The sequence below is a fragment of the Lissotriton vulgaris genome, chromosome 2_1 (assembly GCF_964263255.1).
Source record: "Lissotriton vulgaris chromosome 2_1, aLisVul1.2, whole genome shotgun sequence".
Classification (NCBI taxonomy): Eukaryota; Metazoa; Chordata; class Amphibia; order Caudata; family Salamandridae; genus Lissotriton; species Lissotriton vulgaris.
In genome coordinates this window covers 118557783-118582183 of record NC_141687.1, presented here as the reverse complement: position 1 = coordinate 118582183, position 24401 = coordinate 118557783, and the positions used below count along the sequence as shown (strand labels likewise).

Genomic DNA, 24401 nt, shown 5'->3' with positions numbered 1-24401 from the left:
GCTACAGAGCGACAGAACTCACCAGTGAGCTCATGCTCCAGAGAACCAATGCTCAAAGTTCGTGAAACATACGAGTTGTTATTTTTAAAGCGAGTTTGCCCTGTATTGAGGTATTGACCTCCCCCCTTTGCCCCTGCTCGTTTCCTGCATCGGGCAGTGGGTGCCTAGTTGTTTCGTGGGCGCCTGTGCCAATCTGGGGTAGGGTTGTTGTCAAATCTCTTTTGAAGGTGACCCTCCTCCAACTCTGACAGTACAGGGCTCTGGGTCCCAAGACCCGCCACAGATGATGACGCAAGCCTCGGCGCGGAGTGTCTGCTGCGATTACTGTGCCAGTAACTGTGCCACCGACACACTTTAGTGGGTTTAAAAACCCATCCTTCTCGGAGGTGTTGTCACACTTGAGTTATATCCCATAATTCACAGAAATTACACAATCCACCATCAAATTCTGATTTACTTCTCACCAGCTAATTAGTCCACAGACGCGGAATGAACACATCAAAACAAGTCACCCAGTGAGACCACTGCCCTGTGTCTACGTGATGGAGCCAAATGACTACCATTGGAAAGTGTGTGTGGGGGAGTGGGGTGGCTGGGGAGAGAGCCTGGAGATGTACACTCAGCGGGTCTGTATATGAGGTTTACCCCTGGAGCGTATGAGACTCAATGAGTGTGTGTTTAAGGTTTATGCCTGGAGCATATTACACTCAGCAGGTCGGTATATAAAGTGCACGCCTGGAGCGTATTGGCCTGGAGCGTCTTACACTCAGCGGGTCTGTATATAAAGTGCACGCCTGGAGCGTCTTACACTCAGCGGGTCTGTATATAAAGTTTACGCCTGGAGCGTCTTACACTCAGCGGGTCTGTATATAAAGTTTACGCCTGGAGCGTCTTACACTCAGCGGGTCTGTACATAAAGTTCACGCCTGGAGCGTATTACACTCAGCGGGTCTGTATATAAGGTTGCCGCCCGGAGCGTGTTACACTCAGCAGATCTGTTTATAATGTTTATCCCTGGAGCGCATGAGACTCATTGGGTGTGTATTTAAGGTTTACGCCTGGAGCTATGAGACTCAGCTGGTCTGTATATAATGTTTGCGCCAGGAGCGTATTCGGCTCAGTGGGTCTGTATATAAGGTTTACGCCTGGAGCTATGAGACTCAGCTGGTCTGTATATAATGTTTGCGCCTATAGCGTATTCGGCTCAGTGGGTCTGTATATAAGGTTTACGCCTGGAGCCATGAGACTCAGCTGCTCTGTATATAAAGTTCACTCCTGGAGCGTATTACACTCAGCGAGTCTGTATATAAGGTTTACGCCTGGAGCATATTAAACTGAGTGGGTCTGTATATAATGTTTACACCTGGAGTGTATTAGGCTCAGTGGGTCTGTATATAAGGTTTACGCCTGGAGCATATTAAACTGAGTGGGTCTGTATATAATGTTTACACCTGGAGTGTATTAAGCTCAGTTGGTCTGTATATAAGGTTTACGCCTACGGCTTATTACTCTCTGAGTCTGTATATAAGGTTTACGCCTGGAGTGGATTACTTTTTCTGGTTCTTGACGAGCGTAGCCGGGGCCCTCTCTGCCCCGCCTGGGTGCATATGGTTTCCGTTCCTTGTTACTACTCAGTCGAGCATCCTCTCCCCCAGGCAGGCCTGTACAGAAAATTAATAATCAGACCCTTTTCAAAGTGCGAACGAGTTATTGATGCACGTGCAGGCTTTGAAAGAGTAAGTCTGGCCTACATTGACTTTGCAGGACTGGCTATAATGTTCAAAGCAGCGCTTTACATTGCCGGTGCCAGCTTTCAGGCACTAACCAATACAAGAGACTTTCATTCTGCAGCCGGGGCGCCTCTCTGAGATAGGCTTGCATGGAGGGCAGCATGAAACTCGCAGAGGCACTCTCGCTTAATAAAATGTTTTTCAAGCTTCTTCAAATGCCATATATTTTATATATATATTTCACCCAGCCCTGCTCGCCGAAACATTTTCATCATTTTTGATGAATTAACCATATTTACAAATTAGTTTTCCCCCCTTTGCATTCTGGTACTTGTAGTGCTGATGTTACATTGGGCTAAATAGAAATACAAGTGTCATCCCCCACTTGAAGAGCATCCGGGAGATTAAGGAAACAAGCATTTGTAATGCAATAGGTCTCGCAATTGTGAGATTTTTAGCTATTGGCATTGCAAATGGCAATGCCTTTTATAATAATAAAAGGCATTTTCATTTACAATACTAAAAGGTCAAAGTTTGGCAAAAGCGAAACCTATTGTATTGCAGAGCGCGGTGTCCCTGAAACGGTTGCCGCGCTCACCATTAAAGTAAAAAAACAAAAATTAAACAGAGTGTGGTGTCCCTGAAGCGGATGCCGCGTTCAGCTCAAAAGTATTAAAAAACAATAAGCATCTGCCACTGTTCCTTGAGTCCTCGGGGGGGAGGGGGCAGCCACTTTTAAAGTTAGAGCGTCATAGCGCTCCATACGAGAAGCAGCTGCCATTGTCCTGTGTTGACGCAATGCAAATACAAGAAGCAGCCGCCATTGTCCCCATTATTCAATAAACAAAGCAGCGCTCACTGACTTATAACGCAGACCGTGTAACAAGCCAGGTAAAAGGTCCAGTTGTTATGGGAGGTAACAAATGCAGACAAGGCTGTACTAAGGAGGAACTATCAAGCCTAATAACAAATCGGAAACCAGCATTTATGAAGGACAATGACACAAGCCAATAAGAAATATGGGCGGAGAGTGGGCGGGGCTTCAAGTCCATACTCCAATACTGCATGCTTTGCAGCAGCGCCTGTGCTGCCCAGGCTCGACCTAAAAACAAATGTAAGGCATTCTCTTCAAATTTGCCTCTTTATTTTTCCTGTTGCATTTTCTTAGCCAGGCTTGTCAGCAGAAGGGGAGGGTCCAGAAGGGTCATCAGTCCCCAGGCCCTGTGTTTTATTCATGACATGCACTCAGTCTGAAAAAAAGTATTTATCGAGTTTAAAGCAAAGTTGCTGTTTTTATTAGTGGCTAGGCAGCTAAGACTTAAACTTCACCTTGTTGACAGCTTCTTATTAATGTGTGGGTATATATAAATGATGCAACTTATATAAAACAACTTAGTACCCATCAACTTGATTTTTTTGTGGTTTTGTTTGTTTTTTGGTGTGTTCCTTACGGATATAATTGCTCTAACATTAATGTTTGTGAATTGTAGAGAATAACTCAGTTAACCCCTCCCCTGCTGGTGACGGAACCACTCCGTCACCAGCTGCGGTCGCGCTGTGCTGATGACGGAACGGTTCCATCACGGCCCCCATCGGAACGCCTGCGCGGTGCGGATTCCGCGCCTGCGCTGAACGTTCTATTGAGTGGGCGGGGCCGTGACGGAACCGCTCCGTCATGAGCACAGCGCAACCGCAGCTGGTGACGGAGCGGTTCCGTCACCAGCATGCGCCCGCCGCTGCCCCACCCCCTTAGCACTGCGGCGGAATAGCCGCCACAGTGAATGGGGGTTAATTGAATTATGTGTATAAGAAATAGCTGTTAACAGCCGACAGAATCCTTGTTTTTTGCATAGGCAGCTAAGGCAGGAGACACCACTAGATAGTCCCAGTTACTGGCACTGCTGTCTCCTTGCAGGACAACATATAGTTTGGCGTTTGAGACAGCGTTAGTAGTCTCGCCAGACTATTATTTCATCCCCCAAAATTATCATAATATACCTACATTTGGGGCCTTTTGGTCAGCGTGTTCCATCTCACCCTCGTGTGGCTTCTGCCCATCACCGGCGTAGGGATTGGTTCAGCCCACTTTACCCATTGGTTTCCTTCTCTATGATTGATTGCAGAAAACCTGAGTACATTCTTCACATCAACCTGGAAACAGTTATTTTCTCCGCAGTGGTAAACCTGGCTCAAAGGGTGCTTTCTAAAATTGATTTATTACCTTTAAACAACCATTATTTATGTTATCTGCACTTCGGGCTGCAGTTAGTTAGAGGGTGAATTTTTTTTGGGTGTCCATTTTAAAGTTGCTTTTATAAAGTATTTAAGTGATATTGCAACTTTGTAGCTGCCTGTGATTTGAGTGCTTGGTTTTCAAGATCGTCATATTCGCAAACAATAATAAAATGCATGGCACAAATAAAAGCCTTCACAAGGCACTCATAAAATGGCCTCATCCTTTAATGGTTTTTATATTTCACATTTTTTGTGCCAGTATAGGATATCCTTGTTAAAGTGGCAGCATGATTTTTCTTTTTCCGATATAAGCTTGAAAAAGTAATAATTTCACCAGCATGGCAAAATCTTTTGGCCTTCACAATGGTTGTTTGAACTTTTAAACAGGTCTTGTCCTATGTTGAACCTATGATTTGGCTACTTTTGGCTTATTTTTGGCTTATTCTTGTCTGCCCATCATCCCCCAAGTGGAATTCAGCAACGAAAAGTCTAAATTGTGTTTCTCTGGCCAGGCTACCTATTGGTCAGTGAAGGACATTTGTAAAAATAGTGCAGCGGTAGCAGGTGGTAAAATGCTTGAGCAGCGAAAATGAAAAATGCTGCCAGCAGTGAGAGCAGCTGTGGCCCCCCCCGGCATTCCCCTTGTGACCCCTGACACTGCCTTTGCGACCCCTGGCCTCAGAGGTGACAACATCAGTCTCAGAAAGGTAGGGTAGCTCCTCCTTATGGGCGTTAGTCGTGGCTCCAGTTTCCTTGTTTTCAGTCAATTGCGAGTGAATCATATAATTTCCACTGTCAGTGTAATAAAGAACGGAGAACATTTAGCTGAAATATGCCCCCTCCCCCCCCTCCCCCCCATCGCAGATGAGTTAAGTAAAAATACTTTGAAATGTTTGTTTATGCGTGCTCGTGGTTGAGAGCGTGTTTACGTGAGAGAGAGAGCGGGTGTGCATGTGTGTCAGTGACAGTTGAGGTCAAATTGCGTGTGATGTCACCTCCGCTACCCGTGGCATTTTGGAAAATTGACGTTCATGATTCGGGTGGGCAACCCCTCTTACGAAAAATACATTATAAAAAAAATAAACATGGGAGGAGGCAGGCACGTCCTTATCGCAGCCTGCCACGTACCACAACACCGTGCTGCTCATGACGCTGCTGTAGCGCTTAAAAGACAGAAGAGAGGCAGTAGTAGTAACATAAGATTAGGCGCGAAACTCGCTGCACAGCAAACCTGTCACAGAACAGGTGACGGTGAATGTTGAGTGATGAAATATGACGTGAAAACCAATGGCTCTATTGTCACATTGGAGGCCACGTAATAAAATCTAATTATGTAATTTCTGTACACGTTTTCTTGAAGCAGGGTGCTGACGAAAGCACACCAATATTTAATCTATTTTACATTTAAACACGAGATAAAATTTAGAAGGAGGGCAGTGTTTGCTAGTTAAAAAGCACGAGTAAACGCAGATAGGGAGGCCATTCGCCTGGTGTAGCGTCTACATTCGGGACACTATTAAATGCAAAGAGGCAGATTTACAATAACTGGCGCATCCCTGCATATCAGCAGGGATGCGCCAGTTATTGTGCACCACGGCTCCGCCACCGTGGATGCGCCGCATTTACAATGAGGCGCACAATAAGGCAAAAACAGCACAGATGCGTCACGCATCTGTGCCGTAAAGGCGGCGCATTGCTGGTCTTGCGGCGCAAGAGCAACGCATCTCCAGCAATGCTCTAGGGGGCCCTATCTGTACAATGCTGCGTCAATCCTGCGCCCCCCCTGCGCAGGAACGCCTACATGTGGTGCAGGGCTTTACAACGTGACACATCTCCCAGAAGCGTCACGTTGTAAATACCCTGCAGCATGGCGCACCTTTTGCGCCACCGCTGCGTCACAAAAGTGATGCAACGGCGGCGTAAAAGAGGCGCAAGGGGCTTGTAAATCTGCCCCAAAGAGTCTAGGCGTTAAGAATACATGTGGCTGGGACCCGAAACCAACAACTTCAAGATGCTGAGATCAGCTGTGGTTGGGCCATGGAGCAACTGCAAGGCGCTCGGCGCCATATGTACAAACACATTTTCTCATAGACACAGAATGGTTAAAACCCTCTGATACATCTGTGCCTTAATGGTGGCTTCTGCCTGATCTGAAGACAACCTTTAAGGTGAAAGAGTTCAGCTTTTTATTTACATTAATATCTGGTAAGAAACCAGTCCTTTGCGTAAAGTGATCCCTTTAAAATGTTTGTGTTTACAGAGCACAGAGTAACATATTCCCAATAGTTGCTTACTAGAAAGCCTTGAACGTGGTAACAGTGGGTCACTGTGCTTTGCACGTCTTTATTCCAGATCTTGCTTCCCAGGCTGTGAAATAAGCATTCTTTTCTGCACAGTCGTGTGGAGGGCTTTCAACACCCTCGGGCCTGATGCACTCAAGTCTGTGCATCTGCAGGCGCTTTGCAACTGGCGCAATGCACGCAAGTAATTTGTAATTGATACAAATAACTACACACATTGTGATCTCTTGCATGATGGAAAGAAGGGGGGTGGGAGCAAAGGCTTCTCTCAGTGGTATCCCCAAATTTTGGGGGCCCCATGCTGAATGTGACGAGGGGCCCCTGAGTCTTCCATTTCTCACAGATATACATTGACATTTGGGCTGAATGGGGTCCCCTATCGGTTTGAGGGGCAATTAAAGTACTGGCCCCGCCCCTGCACGGCAGGGGCCTGTGTTAGGCCCCTGGCTGCTTCTCCCCTCTTGTGGCTCGTGGTAGCATGCATACATGTCTTGCGACCGTTTTTGTGTCTTTCATTGGCAAACTATAAATTGATAACAATTAACAATTTTGTGCTTGTGGCTGACATCAGCAGCCACAGTCAGCGGCCCTCGTTGTCCCCATGTGACATTCACAGTCTGCCACTTCCTGTGGCGTTGCGACCCCTGCGAATGAGAAGGCTGGGATAGAGATTGTTTGTCCCATGGAGGCTTAAATTCCAGCATTCACAGTAATTCAAAGTGAGTAACAAACAGGTACCCACCCCATTATTATTATTGATGCAACCGAGGGTTGCGGTTAGTGTACTGCCCCTTTAAAGAATGTGAGAACGGGCGAGGCTCGATGCAGCCCTATGCAAAGACTGGCACTGTGACCTGATTCATTGTGTATCAGGCCCTGAGTCCCATAAATGTGCTTGTTTTCCTGGTTTGCCACCAGTGCTGACCCCTCCTAGGAATTGTTTTGTACAAATGTTTACATGAAGACTAATCTCTTAGTACAAAGGTGTTTTGGCATGTCATGGTGGCTTGGCACGCGTTCTTGAGAACACTGCCAAGCCACCTGTTCTTCAGAAAACACTTGACAACAGAGCTTTTTAAACAAGTCTTAAGAGTCACAGTGCATCACAAGGCACTTGAGGCTGATGGCAGCCCCACCTCCATTTCTTCTGGTCAGACTGGGCTTGCACTGACCCTTCTCACTAGCTACCCTTACTTTTGCACTGACAGAATCCAAAATTGACCACACTGTAATGCACGTTCCTGACCTATCAATTAAAAAAACATTTTCTGTAAGAATGGGGCGGAGTCTTGGAGGAATGAGTCATTGAGCCAAGATTCTTCTAAGAGGCACTTCTGCCCTCTCCCCACACAACACCCCTACCCCCTAATCCCCCCCTCAAAAAAGCTTGCTGAGAGTGATGCTCATGTCCGTGTGTCTGTCTGTCGGTCTGTCGGTCGGTCTCGGTTCCTGCTCATCTTCCCGGCCATCATCTGATATCGGCTCCTCATCGGGTGACCGTGTGAAGGGACCTGATATTCTGTGACGTACAGGTGCACTGTGTGCGTTGGCAGGTCTGTGGTTCTGTCTCACTGAATAGTTACAGACGGAGGCCCCGATGTAGATCCTGGCGAACAGGTTTCTCCGTCACCACGGTGATGGAAATCCATGTCCACCGAAATATAAATCCCATGATATCCTATGGGGTTTATATTTCGGCAGATGGGATATCCGTCTCCGTTATGACGTGTAACCCGTCCACTAAGATCTAAATAAGGCCCAGAGCCTCTGCCTCTGCTCAGTGGCTCAGATGTGTAGGATGGTACCTTGCTAAAAGCTGGTACTTAAGAGAAAAGACAGAGAAAAACCCACCTAAAAAGGGTTTTTCAGACCTACAGCTAAGCCTCTTGTCACACCCACTTACGCAATTGCGACCAATACAGTGTTTGTTGTCCCCTTCATGTTTTGAAATCCCTTTGAACATTTCCTATTTTTTATAATTCAATTGTTGGTATTCTGATGTTGTATATAAGGCATTTTATTGGCTAAAAGCAACTATAAGTAAGCTTCTGTTTCCCCCACCATAGATGAGTAAACCCCTTCTACGTTTGCATCAGAGAACCATGGGATGACAGCAAGCCAACATCTCTTTTGCGATATAAGCTAGACAAATACCCAAATTAGTGGTACAATTAATGTGTTGTTTTTGTTAGTCTTGTTAGCACTGGATAGCGCTTTGCACACCTGGGGCTGTATTAAACATTGTGCCCCAAGGGCGCATCGAGGTTGTGCATCCCTGGGACACAATGGTACAACAGAAAGGGCTGCAGATGCTTGTGTGTCCCCTTCTGTAATACTGATAGCGCTGGTGCACATGTAGCAACAACCCTCCATGTACACGGATACATATACTGCATAATTAAATAAATAGTCTAAGGAAGGCGTTGAAATGTTCCAGATATGTTTCAGATCCCTCCAGATACTCGAATACTGCATGTGATGCCATTGTCAGGGAATTGTGGACTAGAACACAGTGGCTTTTCAGTGTATGACATCACATGCAACATGTGAAGTGTAAACCAACTCATAGTGCAAGATTTTGATGTGGGGTGAGATGCACGAAAAGGTGGCTACTCTTTAACTTCCATTATGTCCTCATTGCTTTTATTTGCACGCTTTTATGCATTCGAATGCTGTGTTACGCTCCAAAGATGTTACAGCACTCATTGGAACACCCTAAGAATTGGGAAATGTCAAACATATTGTGTGGGAGTAGCTTGAGTGGTCCTAACTATTTTCAATTGGTGCTGTGTTAAAGCGGCCATCTTGTTGTTAGCTGAGTGCCTGTTTATAGTCAGCACGCTTCTCAAACTCTTCTGATATCAAATAACTACATAAAGTAGTAATATAAGATTATCTTGGTTTTGGAAGGATTCACTAATGTATGAGCCTTTCATAATGGTGCTCACTTTGTGATTGATATCTGATGTTCATCTGTTTACAGACTAAAAAGCTAATAAAATACTTTTCATGATGGATACGAAATGGTGTTAACATTCTGTGCTGTGCAACAGTTGTTATTTGGCTGGCGCATTACAAAATATTGCCACCTCTTAAGACGACATTACTTTAGACCAGTGGTTCACAAACTTTGCAGTATCACGACGAAATGTTTAGAACGACAAACGTTTGCAAACCATATAGCTTTAACCCGTTAAACGCGGCGGTAATTCCGCCACGGTGCGGGCGTTCTCTTGTGCGGGCGGGGCCTTGTTGGCCGTTGGAAGTGCGCAGCAATACGAAGGTAGTAGCAACGGCCGACGGCAGCAGGGAAGGGGTTAATGGGCATGAGGTGGGTCATTTTTTAAAATAAAGCATTGTGTGGTAGCGCATTGTCATTTACAGACAGCCCGTTTTCCATTGAAATGGCCAACACTTTTAAACAGAGGTACAGTTTTACCAATAAAACTATATTGTTCAAATGATTGGAAATCGTATTTCAGTGAATATTTATCATTTGTTTTGAACCTATTAAAATGTTTGTTTCCATCACTCTTCAGAATTACAAAACAAATTGCTTCATTTTTGCTTTCCTAACTGCTGAATGCGTACAGTTAATTATAGGTATTTATGTTTTGTTATGTATTACAAAAATATGACATGCTGCAGCCTGTCACACACCTGCACCCTACCAAGATTGTCACATAATTCACTTTCCTTTTTTTTCTGTGACTGCAATGTGAGAGGATTTTTGTAAACACCAATGGTGAAGGTTCGTCGTCCCACTGCTTTTGAGCAGTGCAAAGTAAAGGAAACATAAAATTATAATAACTTTGAGTTATTTATTCAAGAGTTTTTTTATAGCGCTGGCCAGACCCGAAGGTATCAGAGCGCTTTACAACATTTATCGTGATGCAGTCGAACACAAAGTATTTCAATAAAAAACATTTACTCATGACAAATCAGTTTGTGTTTCCTTTGTGGGTGGGTAGGGTTGCTCTGCTTTGGAGCAGGGCAGGGGAGGAGTTGTTTGCCCACTCCTAACTGCACATGACTGTTTGGCCAGCCTTCTTGGGCCACCCAAAACAGTTATGCACACTTTCTCTGTTCTGCATGCAGGCTGCATTACAGCCTGCATGGAGAACATGCCCACCCCTCCAGCCCCTGGCTGAGCGCTGTGTCACGGCGCTCAGACCAATCACAATACTGCATTACAACCTGCATGGAGAACATGCCCAACCCCCCATTCCCTGGCTGAGTGCCGAACCAGGATGCCACCTGCAAGTCATGCCGGCCGACACTGGTAAATCTGTGATACATGTTAAACTTATTTTACTTTGTCAATTCTTTAATTTCATTACTCTTACATTATTAGAAATGTATATAGAACGTTTTACATTACAAAATATATAAGTACTTTTTAGGATACTAATGTAATATATTATTCCATGAACAGGTAGAGATCACCTCCACTGTAAAATGTGTAGGCCCATATCCCTCAATAAGATTAATTGTCATTGTTTGCAAACATTTAGTCTTTTTGGTTTATTTATTTATTTTATTTATAAAGTTTTATATAGCGCGGACTAGATCCCGAAGGATATCAGAGCGCTTTACAGTTATAGGGAAAGGTAACAATTAGAACATGAATCAAACATGGGGAGTATAATTATCATAAAATCAAATAGTTCACACAAACAAATCTATTATAAGTCCTGAGTGGACAAGGAGTGGGCTATATGATGGAGCGTAGTGATATAAGGGAAGTAAGTGAAATAATCATATACAGGAATATTAGTCCATATCAAAATAAAATCTAAAGATGAATGAGATGGGGCTTCTAATAGGCATTGAATCCAGTGGTGAGCATCTAATAGATCATTTACACACCTGGGTGAGCGAGGGATGGGCAAAACAATGTAACCAAATGATTTAAGGGGAGCAAACACAATAATCATGTACAGGAATGATAATCAAAAGCAAAATAATAATCATATACATGAATGAACCATTGAACCATACTATAAAATGTACGATGCACTTAGGGCAAAAAAAAAAAAAAAAAAGGTTGCCCCTCTTGTTAATGTAAGAACTTCTTCATGAGGAATTTTTTTGCTTTCAATTTGAAAAGCGACCTTGTAAGAGATCCTCCGAATTTTGGGTGGAAGAGAGCTCCAGATTTTAGGAGCAGATCCAGAGAAGGGTTTCTTTGGCAAGTTATTTTTTTGCGGAAGATCTGTGGTTTCCGGAGGAAGCCATTAACGTACCTGAGATCCATGATAGGACGAAGGCCTTTGTCCTTTTTAGGCACCAGAAAGTGGTGGGATTAACAACAGCAACCTACTTCTAGCACAGGGACTCGTTTGATGGCTCCCTTGGCCAAGACAGCCGTAGCTTCCTGGCGGAGAAGGGCCAAGTGATCCTCCGACATGCAATGGAGTATTGGTGGCATGGATGGAGGGTGGTCTCAAAGGGGAGGGAGCAGCCTTTTCGGAATATCTGGTTGGAATCACTCCTCAGGAATCTGAAGTTTAAATTCCCGCTTCCTGACATTGCGCCAGATTCTGCAAAGGCTTATGTCTTCTTTTATTGGAGCTTAAGGAAGTGTGTTTTTCCATGGCATGGAACTTCCTATTCCTGCCCTTGACAGTCAGTCTGGCCCACTTCCTATCCACCTGGCTGGAGAAGACCGGTTTCTGGAATGCTTTGAGTGAAGTGAGCAGTTATTTCTTCCAGTTTGTTGAAGTGTTGTATGTAGTTTATTGCTGGACTTTAGTTGCAGCTTTTTGACAGTGGTGGTGTCCAACAAGTCCTAACAGAATAGTGTTCCTTAAATGTGCTGGTTGCTTCAGTAAAAGTTGTTACTGCGCCGATGATGTCGTTTTTAGCCAGTCTCTATTTGACTATAGAGGTGTGAGAGCCACTGATAGCTCGAGCCGAGCCTGGCTCTGGCTCGGCTCGAGGTCCTGTTGAAACCTTGAGCCCATAACAAACCAAGAAGCTTTCATGCTGCTTCTGCCTTCCTTTCTCTACCCAGGATGTGGTCCTACGGTCAGAGCTGCTGATAAGGCAACTGGTGCGAGTCTTGGCTTTGGCAGAATATCCTGTGATTCTGGGCAAATGACTTTATCTCCCTGTGCCTATACATTCTTTCGACCTTGTGTAATGTTACTCGGTCCTCATGTAAAGCGCTCCAATAACTTCTGAGTTTGTGTTGGATTAATATAAGGAAATACACTACCCATTTATTGGCTGAATTGTACAAAGTGAAACCAGAGAAGCTGTACAAATCGGTGCTTCCACCCTTGAATTGTGTTATCTTTAGGCAAATGTTTTATTTCACCCAAACTTTTTTTTCTTCATTATCGCGTATGGAGGCACTTTCTAATACATGAGTACAGATTTGCATTTCTACAAAAATATCACTTTTAATAGGTAATTCTCAGTGCAGTGCTATGAAGTGCCCTATTATTGTGAAAGCATCCATGCCAAAGAAATATACTTTTTTGAATTTTGAAGTGACTTTATCATATAGTACGTTATGTTTGTTAGATGATTTACATGGCAAATATATTGGTCAGCTGGGGCACGGGCTCCAAGATCCGAGCCAGACCCCTTGGCTCGACTTTGGCTCGGCTCTCCCTGTTAATTTGTTGGCTCGTCCACCTCTATTTGACTACACCCAGAAGTCCTCTTTCAGGCTAGCCATAGCCGATTTGTATATCGTTGTACTATGGAAAGGATGGAGCCGTTTATGCTGTGTTATATAAATCCCCCACGTACTAGAATAGATATTCGCAGCAGGTAGGATTCTGCTGAAAATAAATAAATAAACAACAGGGGGTGGTGATGGACAGAGTTTCTGAATTAAGCAGAATACTCTCACCCAGTCAAGAGATCAGGGCTTAATCCAACACCGTTTTTCAGCTCACTGCACCATCCCAGCTCAGAACCTGGCTATATGCAAATTAGTCTGTCCCTGGCCCAGTGTATCATGGGAAAATAAATAAAAGCACCCGTGAGCTGCAGCCACGCGACCTGTTCTCACCACATCAGCTGAAGAGGAAGGAACGAACAATACCCCTCGCTCTTGGCTGCATTCTTCTAGCCTAGAGACTTGGTTGGACTAATTGGCAGAGACCTTGAAAGGGAAGAGTCCTTTATAATATGAAGAAACCAAAGAAATAGAAGTATCTGTGCTCCTCACACAGCAGCAGCACTTCCACACCCTGGGACATCATACAACCAATGCCCAGCAGAGATGCAATACTAACGCCAGATTCACTCTACAACCAGTAACTTGCCTCAAACATCCACCAGACCCGGCACAGAAGAATTGAAGGCAAACTCCCTTTGCTACAGGAGAAGGCACGAGCTGGCAAGAACTGTGACAATACACACCAATCACTATCAAAAATCCTTTGTACTGACTGAACGATGTACTAAGCGATTTATCTTTTTCCCGTGCCCAGAAATCTGCTAGACAATGCTTGTTTCCGGTCCAGGGAAGACCTACCTTGGCAGTACAGGCTGGACTGTTCCCAGGAGGAACAGGGTCAAGACTGATTTGACTCCTTGTCTTTGCATTGTTTGCCTTAAGTTGGCAGGGCGTGCCCAGACGTGGGCCCCTGCTCACTTTGCCACTGGATTCAAGCTAGATTGGCTGATGAGGAATGTTACCCCGAAAGCAGTCCCAAGATGCTTGGTTCCAGCCCAGGAAAGACCTGGTTTGGCAGTTCGGTCTGGACTGTTCCTGGGAGGAACAGGGTCAAGAGGGATTTCCAAGTGGTTGGGTGTGAACTGGGGTGGCGAAGTGAGCTAAAGAACAATGATGGATTCAACCCAGATCTGTGACTGGGGGTGAGTGTCTGAAAAGTTTCAGCGTTCCGTCCATTATCTCCCTGTGTTTGCTGCAGAGATCTGCTAGAGGCAGAAGCTGCCAGGGGGCAACACTGCGAGGAAGCTCACAGGGGCATAGCCGGACAGCAGGAGAGCTCAGAACAGAATGCCACCCACTGGTGTACCAATTCATAGGGGTGAGAGGTAGGCGTGTGACGCCCGTTGGACTTAAAGGGCATCGGCCCACCCTCTGTCGTGTTTTTCAGCCCCCTCCATCATGTGTCCCAAGCCCCTTCCCCCCATCCCAATCCCCTGTTGTGTGTCTCCGCCTGCCTCACCCCCGTTGTGTGTCACAACCCCCTCCTCCCCAATCCCCTGTTGTGTCTCTTAGTCCTGACTGCTGCAGCTTCCAGGATAGACACAGGTTACACCTGCTGTGTGTTGGTCTGCACTGTAGCTGAGGCCTCAATGAGAGCCCGATAGAAAGTGCTTCACATGTCATCAAAAAGGTGACGTGCATACATGAAGGAAGGCAACTGCAATCCTGAGTACAATGGGTCAAGGACACAGAGCGGCTGAAAAAGCACAGCCCATCGGGGATGTCGCCTAAGGACCAGAGCTGTCTACTTTAGAACTGGGGACTCTAATCCGGTTCTCGTGCTGCATATCTGTGTGTTCTAATGCCCTTGTGCCAGCTTTGTGCTAAATCAAAGCAGCAAAAACAAATATGTTGTTGGCCTTTTGTGTTCAAAGACATAACTATTAAATCAGTGTAATCTTAAGGATTTTGGGGGCCCTGGCCAAGAAATATTTTGGGGCCCCTGTCAGGAACAACTTTTAATTTTACTACCCATTTTTTGCTAATTCAAGTCTTATGTTGGGCTCCAATATTGAGTTATACATTGAAAGTTAAGATACAAAAATACACAGAAGTGAGCTAGAGAGAAAGTTTTCTTTCCTAGGGGGACCCTTGGCATGTGAGGCACTGGGCAACTGTCCACTTTAACCCTGCCTCAAAATGTGTCTATATTAAATATAACGCATTTAAAGCGATAGTTGGGGAATGCATTATTAAATGTTAAGACATCTCTCAACTGGTTAATAAACCCATTGAGAATGCCTCTGTGGGTCACTGGACTGTTGCAGGACTGAATTCTGGTTTGTGCATTGGTTAATAGTCACATGTATTTATAGTGCTATGAGGTCCCAGCCTGTGACAGAAAGCACTCTCAAAAAGGCAAGTCATTATTTTATAATTGTAATTCACACCGTATAAGACAGGCTTATGCAAAACGTGCAAAGAGATTTAGATGCAGATTTGAAGTTTTCATCAAACACACAAACCAAAGTGGCTGTGCTGCGTTGTATGAAAGAGAGCGAGCGAGACAGCACCATGTCAACAAAGATATGGCGCCTTTGCTCTCTTCCCAACTGCCTGCATAGCACCACAAATGCATCTTTTCACTAAAGTGCAAACGTGGGTTCAGGATGTATGACGTTACAATGCATGCTTTTACCATGCATGCTGTTACAACGCAGGTGTTACTACGCATACCATTACAACGCATAGCGCTTTGGGGTGCTGGATAGTGAATAGTTTAATTTACTATTCCAACTCCAGTCCCCGTGGACACTAGGGAAGGTGTTGGATAGTAAATTAAATCTATTCCCTATCCTAGAGTGCCCCCAGCGCAATGCGTTGTAATGGTTTTCGTTGTAAAACCTGCGTTGTAATTGCACTACTTGGTAAAAGTTGCGTTATAAAGGATGTTTTCCGTGGGTTCGTGCTATGTAGCAATGGCTAACCTTCCAGCACGAAATACTATGTTGAGGCGTACTTTAAAGCTTGTCTCATATGTGTGATGTACAGTGTAGCACAAACGCAGCGTGGGAAGTGTTTGGAGAAATAACATGTTTGTTCCTTTTTAATGCCTGCCTTGAGATAGCGTAATTTTTTTGGTACACGCCCCTGACTACCATCGTTAGTAGACCGCGCACTGCATCAAAACCCATGGGTGTTTGCATGGCAAAGCTCATGTGCCATCCGTGGGATGCCACCTTGAAGCAAAGCAGCACCACCACAACTCTGCATAACATTAGGACCACTTCCTAGTGAAAATAAAGGTTTGTGCTGGAAAGTAAATCCCATTTCTAAACTTTTCACAGCACAATTTACTAAATCTGTCCATTAAGTGTTTGGGTTTATCCAGTCACACCTCGGTGGGTAGTAATTTAAGTAGCACGCGCACCATGTGAATTTAGAACTCTTCTCTCTCTATGCATACTCTACTCCGCGTGCTCATGGGGGCCGACCGTTAGGGCTTTAACATCTTAAGTGGATAGAGGAATTAAAATAGCATGATCCATCTATACTATGCCAGCTTGCTTCCAGTTGCGCGGGGTGATGTTTCTACTACTCATCCTCTATGGTCACAAGGGTTTCCTCTCGCTCTGGCTTTTTCTACCATAACTGGTGCACGCTGAAAGTTGTAGGATTGCCCTGGACAAAGTTTGCCATCCAATTTGATAACCACACTCAAGATAGAATGTAATAAGACACTTTGCTTTGTCCTCAAGACCTAATATGAACCCGACCCCAAGCTGCTTGTCTAAGCCGTCCCTTCATTTTAGCAGGTCCCTCCTATCAGTCTCCCGATTTAGAATGATTCATTTGGAGTGAGGATGTGGTTAGCGATGTTTTTCTCTTCTTTTTTAATATATTTGGAATGCCGTCCGCAAAATAGAGGAGAACTGGAAAATCCATCTAATTATTGATCATTTTCATCTCTTTTATGATGTTCTTAGGTGAGCTCCAAGATTCCTTAGGAATTTTATTGAACTATATAAGTGACACATCAGAATCCGCATACAAGCTTACAACTACAAGTTGGTGGTAAATACCGAATACCTTTAAAAAAGCAATTATTTGCTTTTTTCAAAGTGCCATGTAGCAGACACATATTCCCTTAGGGCATGAATGTGCACCACATGTGCACCCATGCATGACTCAGGGGTGCAACATGGTGTCAATATGACAAACTGCCACCCTTGAATATTCTGCCGCTATTACCGATTCGGTAATAGTGAATGGCTTTATTCCTATGGGCCTCTGGGCCCATAGGAATGAATGGGAAGGTATTCCTTATTACCGAAACGTTATTACCGATTCGGTAATAAAGAATATTACAGAATCTGTAAATTTTACATATTTTTTTATTTTTTTACCTACATAATATTTACTGATTCCTAAATACCGAATCGGTAACAAATTCGGTATTTAAGAATCGGTAAATTGAGATTACCTACATCAGACCCCTAGTAAGCAGAAAAGCTCCAAAATTACTATTTCTGGGAAATAAATTTGATTATGGAGTTCGGAATTGGTGTCAGTTTTATGGCAGGACAGTGGGGCACGTGTGTCACACCGAGATGATGCCTGTGATTCGACTGTATACTACCTATTTGCACACGCCTATTCAGTTCGATAGCGCCCATTTGAATGCACTGATTTCAGGGGATATTACCTATTTGTTGGCACTGGATTCATTGATCTTTGCCTCTTTCCATACAATGATTTTACTTTACAGTGGCAACTTCTGTACTCTAATTGCATTGGATAATGCAGATTTGAAATACGGATTTTTGTGGTTTTAGCTGTTTGTGTATTGTGAGTTTATTAGATACTACCTGTTTTTATACACTAATTTTAGCTGCTGGCGTGTATGCACTCATTTCGGTTGCCAGTATGCATGCACTGGTTTGAGTTGACTCTGTTCTGCGTGTATGCATCTATTGGACATTGATTTTGTTCTTGTAATAGTTTATCGATTGATATTGACCCTGTTTTCATACACTGACATCAGTGGAAATGTGTATTGTTCTTTTAGACAATTTTCAGTGGCTACTGCACACTTTGATTAGGCTGATTTCACTGGATGATACTTCTTTGTATAGATGATGTCATTAGATGCCACCCATGTGTATGCAGTGATTTCAAGGACATTTGCATTGTCTTATACATTGGTTTCAGAGACATTCATTTGTATCCACTGATTTTGGGAAGCTTCCCTCCTTTGTATAGATTGATTTTTGGGATACTTTCCATCTTTGTAATTTCTATTGCTTCTCTTTTAATCCATGAATCCAATGGGCGCTGATGTTGTTCTCTTTCGGTTATTTCAGTGAAAGTTGTCCTCTTGTGCAGGGTTTTAAGTGGGCCGGGTCCTGCCAGTGCTCAGCTCTCCATGGTTTCCCCCACACTCGGGGTGAAAAATAAATCTTAACTCTGCAGCAGTGCCACCCTTCACTGCCCTTAATGTAACTTCAGAGAGACTCTGTATAGTACTTTCATAGTGTCATCATGAACCGAAGCATTTTCAATATTATATATGCAACAAAGCCATAGTTGTTGCTTATTTATTTCACACAACTAACAACCATTGGCAAAGCTAACAGCCCTGACTTTTTGTAGGTGTAACTTTACTTATTGTATTATATATCTTTACACACTGACAGAAGCAGCAAAATACCAATTATGCGGCACACTATGTTAAGCACAGTTTTTTGGTTATGTATTTTTAAGCTCCTCCCTTAATTACATCTGCCACGCCCCTTTGAGAGACCCCCAATTTTTTTCATTCCACTGAAAGCCCTGCCTTTTTGTATTGACTGTTTTTCATTGATGCAGAACCCCCAGTCGCAGGAGTGTGACCCCACCTGCTGTAAGCCCACCTTTCAGGCCTGCAGATCACCCGCATGAACTGCCCCGCGCACTGCATGCTGGGTAGTGGGGATGCACAGGCTGCTCTGGGCTCTTCAGCTCTGAATGCATGTAAATGAAGCTGGGCTGCAGGCTCAGAGCGAGATTACCCAGCAGGGCCCCTCTCTGCTGTAATGAGACAGACAGTCCAAGGCAGCTGCATGCTGTTTGCAAAATGACACATCACAAAGGAATGTTAATGGCACAACTTTGGGAACTTCAGATCCGTTCTAATGTAACTACTTCTAAAAAACGAGTATGTTTTTCAGATGGATTTCGGTCTCTATCTTATGATGTATTGAACTACATTATAATCGTGCAGATATTGCAATCCTTATATGACACGTTTAGCCTTGACATACCTCTGCTCTCAAATTGTATTCTCATTCAAGCACTGGGACCCGGAAGTAGAGCCTCAAGGCACTGTTGTGAGCTCACCCATTCCTTGCCCCTTTCATGATGTCAGTGAAGACCTAGTGCCTCTGCCAGATTTCCTCTTCCTGTGAAAGTAATAGGCTGAGAATAGGGCTGGGATTCCATGTGCATTTTTGTTTCTGGCTTTTGCCAATATCTTTTGATTGTATTGAATTTATATGTATACTATGGTTATAGTAGTCTTTTCAGTCAGCCTTCTTCATCCATTGGTCCTTTTTGAGGCATTCACCTGCTTCTGACCACTGCACCGTCCAGCAAAGGGCAAAGGTTGCAGTCAGTTCTGAAGGATGGATACTCGTGAAATATTTCACTGCTTTTGTGGTGTGCCAGGTAGGTTTGATGGTTCACATGGGCGTTACCCGCTCACAAGAACCACGGAAAGATGTGTAACAAAACCTAGCAAATGCCACTCCCAGTTTCTAAAAGTCCTATATTTTACAGGCTGTTCATATAACGTGACATGACCTGATATTAATAGTCAAGCAATATATTGCATATTCCTCAGTGCTACTGTTTTTGTCTTTCATGTTTCCATAAAGCTCATCTTCATCTTTTCCAGATCTTTCATGATCCTTTATCACCACTTTCTTTCCCACTGCTTTTTCCCTTAGCTCCATCACCTTCTTCCCTTTCTCTCATATCCATCCTAAATATCCTTCTCACCACAAGCCTAGCCTCTGTCATTCTGCTGCCCACTATCTTTTCAGCTTTCCTGTCCCCCCTTTTAATAATTTGATTATTTTAGGCACTGTTTTTCACAATTCCTCCTCTTGTATCTGTTTCTTACTCTCTAATTCTCTAATTTTCTGCCATTTGCTGTCTATCCTTATCTAGCCCTTTCACCCTATTTTGTACCACTGTCACTGCACCCTTAATGTGTTTCCCTTTCATCACCAACTCTCTCTGTCAGTCGCCTCGTTATCTAATTCTTGTCTCCCTTTTTCCCAGTATCTCGTTTCTAAGGGGCCATATGTAGGTAGCTTAATACCGGTCGGTAACGGCCGAAAATCGGTAAATTTGCCGTTACCGACCGATATTTTGCTTTTTCTAATGTAGGTGGCTGGATTTAAGGATTTCGGTAATTTACCGATTCGGTAATTTAAGGAATCGGTATATTACCGAATCCTTAAAATACTGAATCGGTAAATTACCGAATCCTTAAATCCTATGTAGGGGGCATTTTTTATTTTAGTATTCGTTATTTACCACCAACCATAAGTTGGTGGTAAATATCGAAAAACTTTAAAAAAGCAATTTTGTGCTTTTTTAAAAGTACCATGTGGCAGACATACATGCCGTTAGGGCATGTATGTATGCTACATGTGCATACATGCACGATTCAGGGGTGCAACACGGTGTCAATGTGACACCCTGCAACCCTTAAATATGTTCCCCCTATTACCGATTCGGTATTTACCGAATTGGTACTAGTGAATGGCTTCCCATTAATTCCTATGGGCCTCCAGGCCCACAGGAATGAATGGGAATTGCCAAATCGGTAAATACCGAATCGGTAATACCGAATATTACAGAATCGGTAACATTTACCGAATTTTTACCTACATACTATTTACCGATTCTTAAATACCGAATCGGTAAAATTCGGTATTTAAGAATCGTTAAATAGATTACCTACATATGGCCCAAGGTCTCTACCTCTCTCTCTGCTACCCTCTTATTACTGCTACTGTTTTTGTCCAACTTCTTACTCTTACTCACTTGTATTCTTCTCATTTCTCTTTGTCTTTCTCCCATCCTTTCTAACTCATCTGCTTTAACTTTTCTCCTTCCTTTGTCTCCCATCTCTCAACTCGTACTTGGTGTCAATCCGAGTCTTGACCTGCTTTTCTCCTTTTAATTTTTTGCAGTTTTATATAGCGCAAACTCGACATGAAGGTATTGGAGCTTTTTAAATGAGCACCAGTTACATTACACAAGGGCACATTTCTTTTTTTTTTGTTCTTATTTTTTGGGCATGGGAGATTGTGATTTGCCCAGCAACAGGATGTTGAGCTAACACCGAGACTCGAACCTGGTTCTCCAGCTTCAAAGTTGTTAACTCTGGCAGTTATGCCACATCCTCTCCTTTTGTGTCAATCTTGATTTCTGTTTCAGTTCTCCCCCACTTCCTTCTCTTTTCATTGTTAGTCTCTTTCCTGTTCTTTCGTTCTTCTCCTTTCTTTTTTTTTGTTTTTACTTTTTTTCATTTTACTGTTTTCTTTCCTTCCCATTTTGGTCAGTTTCTTTCCATCCTACCTTTGTTTCCATTGTATTGTAATTGTATTGTAATTGCATTTATATAACGCTTACTAACCTGACTAGATGTCGAAGCCCTTTTTTGGCTAGTAGCACGCTACTCCGGAACCCATAAATGATTAGTGGTGAATTAGTATAGTGACATCTGAAAGTAATCTGAGTGGTGGATATGTGAGTCAGTTATTTGGATTTAGAAGGATAGTGGAGGGATAGAAGAGGGGAAAAGGTTTGCATTTATATAGTGCTTGCTACCTCCTGTTGGGGTGTAGATGCGCTTTTTCGGCGAGTAGCACGCTACTCTGGAACACATAAAGGATTAGTGGTGAATTAGTATAGACTACAGAGTAATATGAAATGAATTTGATTGTCACAAATAAAATCAGTGGCTGGTTAAAGATAGGCCACATGGTACCAAGTTTACATTGGTGCAAACTCACTGTCCAGTCTAGCCTAGAAGCACGTACCCAGTTACACAAATAAAAGCACTCTTCAGTGCATGACCTAATACAAGACTCCACTCATGTGCCGAGTGTGCTCACCAGTGAATGACAGAGTTGTTTCTTCTTTCGCTGCAGGCTAGTGGGACCCTCCACCCCCCTCAAAGGCATGGCCATACATTATTTAATGGCACCCGCTTGTGAGAGTTATTAGAAAGTCCCTAGCACTACTGTCGATAATTAGTTGACCTAAAAATAAATTACATATGCTGAATAGTTATATATTTATTTCCAGTTTTTTATAGGTCACTTATAGCTAGTAGATGCAAGTGAAATAGACGAAGACGTTTCGTAGATTAGAAGCAGTAAGAAGTTACAATGACCAGAAGAGAAGTTTCGACCATTGCTTATATTCATGTTCAAATTCTAGTTGAGCCTCATCTGGTGGGTTTTTGACAAATTACTCAAGAAGAAGCAATCCGGTTAGGTCCTTAGAGATGATTGGGGTGAGTGCCAGTGACGTATGACTGCTTTGAAGCCAGTGAAGTGCTGAAAAGGAGGTATTCCTTACTCTGAAGCCCTCCCTGGACTCCAGAAATTGTAAGCAGTAGGCCAGGTAGGGAGGAGTTCCTAGGTGAAGGGCCTTGTGAGTTAGACAGCCAATTATGAACTGTATTCAGGCTTGTTTGGGTAGCCAATGAAATTCCTTCTAAATCAGCAAGCAGTGCTTTAATATTCTCAATGAAGAAATCAGCTTTGCTGTGGCTTCGAAGATAATCCTGATAGGTAAGGGGTAGGACTGTGGGGCCGCCACAAGAATCTCTTTGTAGTAATCACATTTACAGAAGGTGTAAGGTGGGGTGAAAGTCCTGAAATTAGAATTTGTAAAAAAAGATTATTTTAGGTTTGTTCCTTGACATGATGAGAATAAACTGTCTTTTGGGGGTAGAATAGGAGAGAAACTACTTGATTTAATAGGAGGAACCGCTTTAATTTCTGGTGTAACATATTGTTTATGCCATGCCATTGAATATAAATGTGGCTCAATAAAACATGTTATTTACAGGTGTACATATTCACAATTCCTAGATATTCTGTGATCAGCGAGTCTCCGCACCATCCATCCCACTGAACAGTGCCTAAGATGTACTGGTGACAGCAAGGTGCAGGAGAGCCTAGTGACATTGTTTGGTGCGGATTCCAACAGGTCCCTGCCGACATTGAAGAACAATAAGAAAAACAACACCCATAGGTCTCCCGGAGAGCCTTATGTCAGGAGGGCTCACAGATGGCAAGCTTATTATCAGGCCAGGCAGAGAAAGAGGAGTAAAGTGCCTTGGGGCTGCGTTCTAGCCACCTGCCCTCTTTTACTCCATCAAGTGGTACAGAAAGTGTTATTGTAAAGTGCTTTATGTAGTCGCACGTTTCAGCCACATCAGGCCTGGAACTAACCCCATTAACATTCAGTATATTCAGAAGGACAAATGACCAACTCAAAGAAGTGCCATGAGGTTAGGATCGGTCTCAAAATGTCCAGTAGGTGAAGTCCCCTGGTTCTTTTCACATCACATGACATTGGACAAAGACTTTATTTTGCAAATAGACGGCGGCTCTGGCAGTGTCTCTCACCTATGACACATTGACTGCAAGTGACCACATCTGTACGATGTGGGCATTTGACATCTTTCATGATCCCAACATGCATGTGGGAGACTAGAAAATTAGGATCTGCTTTTGTGGTTAGCCCCACTTTTTGCCTGGTGTCGGTGTATTTTGATGGTAGTTTGCTGGGATCCTGCTAATCAGGACCCCAGCATCTGAGCCCTCTCTCCCATAATGGCTATGTTAAGTACTTTTGCCCCTCCATAATTTGCTACTGGTGTACCCTTATAAGTCCCTAGTATATGGTACGGAGGTACCCAGGGCATAGGTACATCAGGTGTCTCCCATGGGCTGCAGCGTGTATTGTGCCACCCATGGGAGTCCACTTCTACTGCAATTGCAGCCTCTGTGATTTGGTGCTTGCACCTCTCAAGATAGATATGTTCCTTAGATCTGAGGTCACTACACTTAAAACTTAAAAGTCACCCCTATGGAAGGCCCTTCAGTCTTGAAGGCAGGCTGCTTGGTTATAAGTGTGAGGATGCCCCTGCATGAGCAGGACACCCCTACAAACCCTGGAGTCGATTCTCCAGGCTTTGTAAGCGCGGTAAGACATTTTAAGATGTATAGTGGGCATCAGTCATTATGAGATGTCTAACTATATATAATGGCTGCACCAATCCTGGTCATGTTTGATATTAAACATGTTGGAATTATACCCCAACACAGATTCTGGTGTTGGAGGTATGATCCCATGTACTAGGGGCACCTTAGAGAACCCCCCTGTTCTCCTGGTAACAGCCTTCCAGGGTCTGACATCAAGCTAGTG

At 43.7% G+C, this 24401-nt stretch overlaps 1 protein-coding gene across 1 annotated transcript in view; it reads left to right on the top strand.

Moving 5' to 3' along the window:
- Positions 1 to 24401, top strand: part of LRRC75A (leucine rich repeat containing 75A) — a 985560-nt gene that overhangs the window by 8484 nt on the left and 952675 nt on the right. The gene's annotated exons all lie outside the window — the stretch shown is intronic.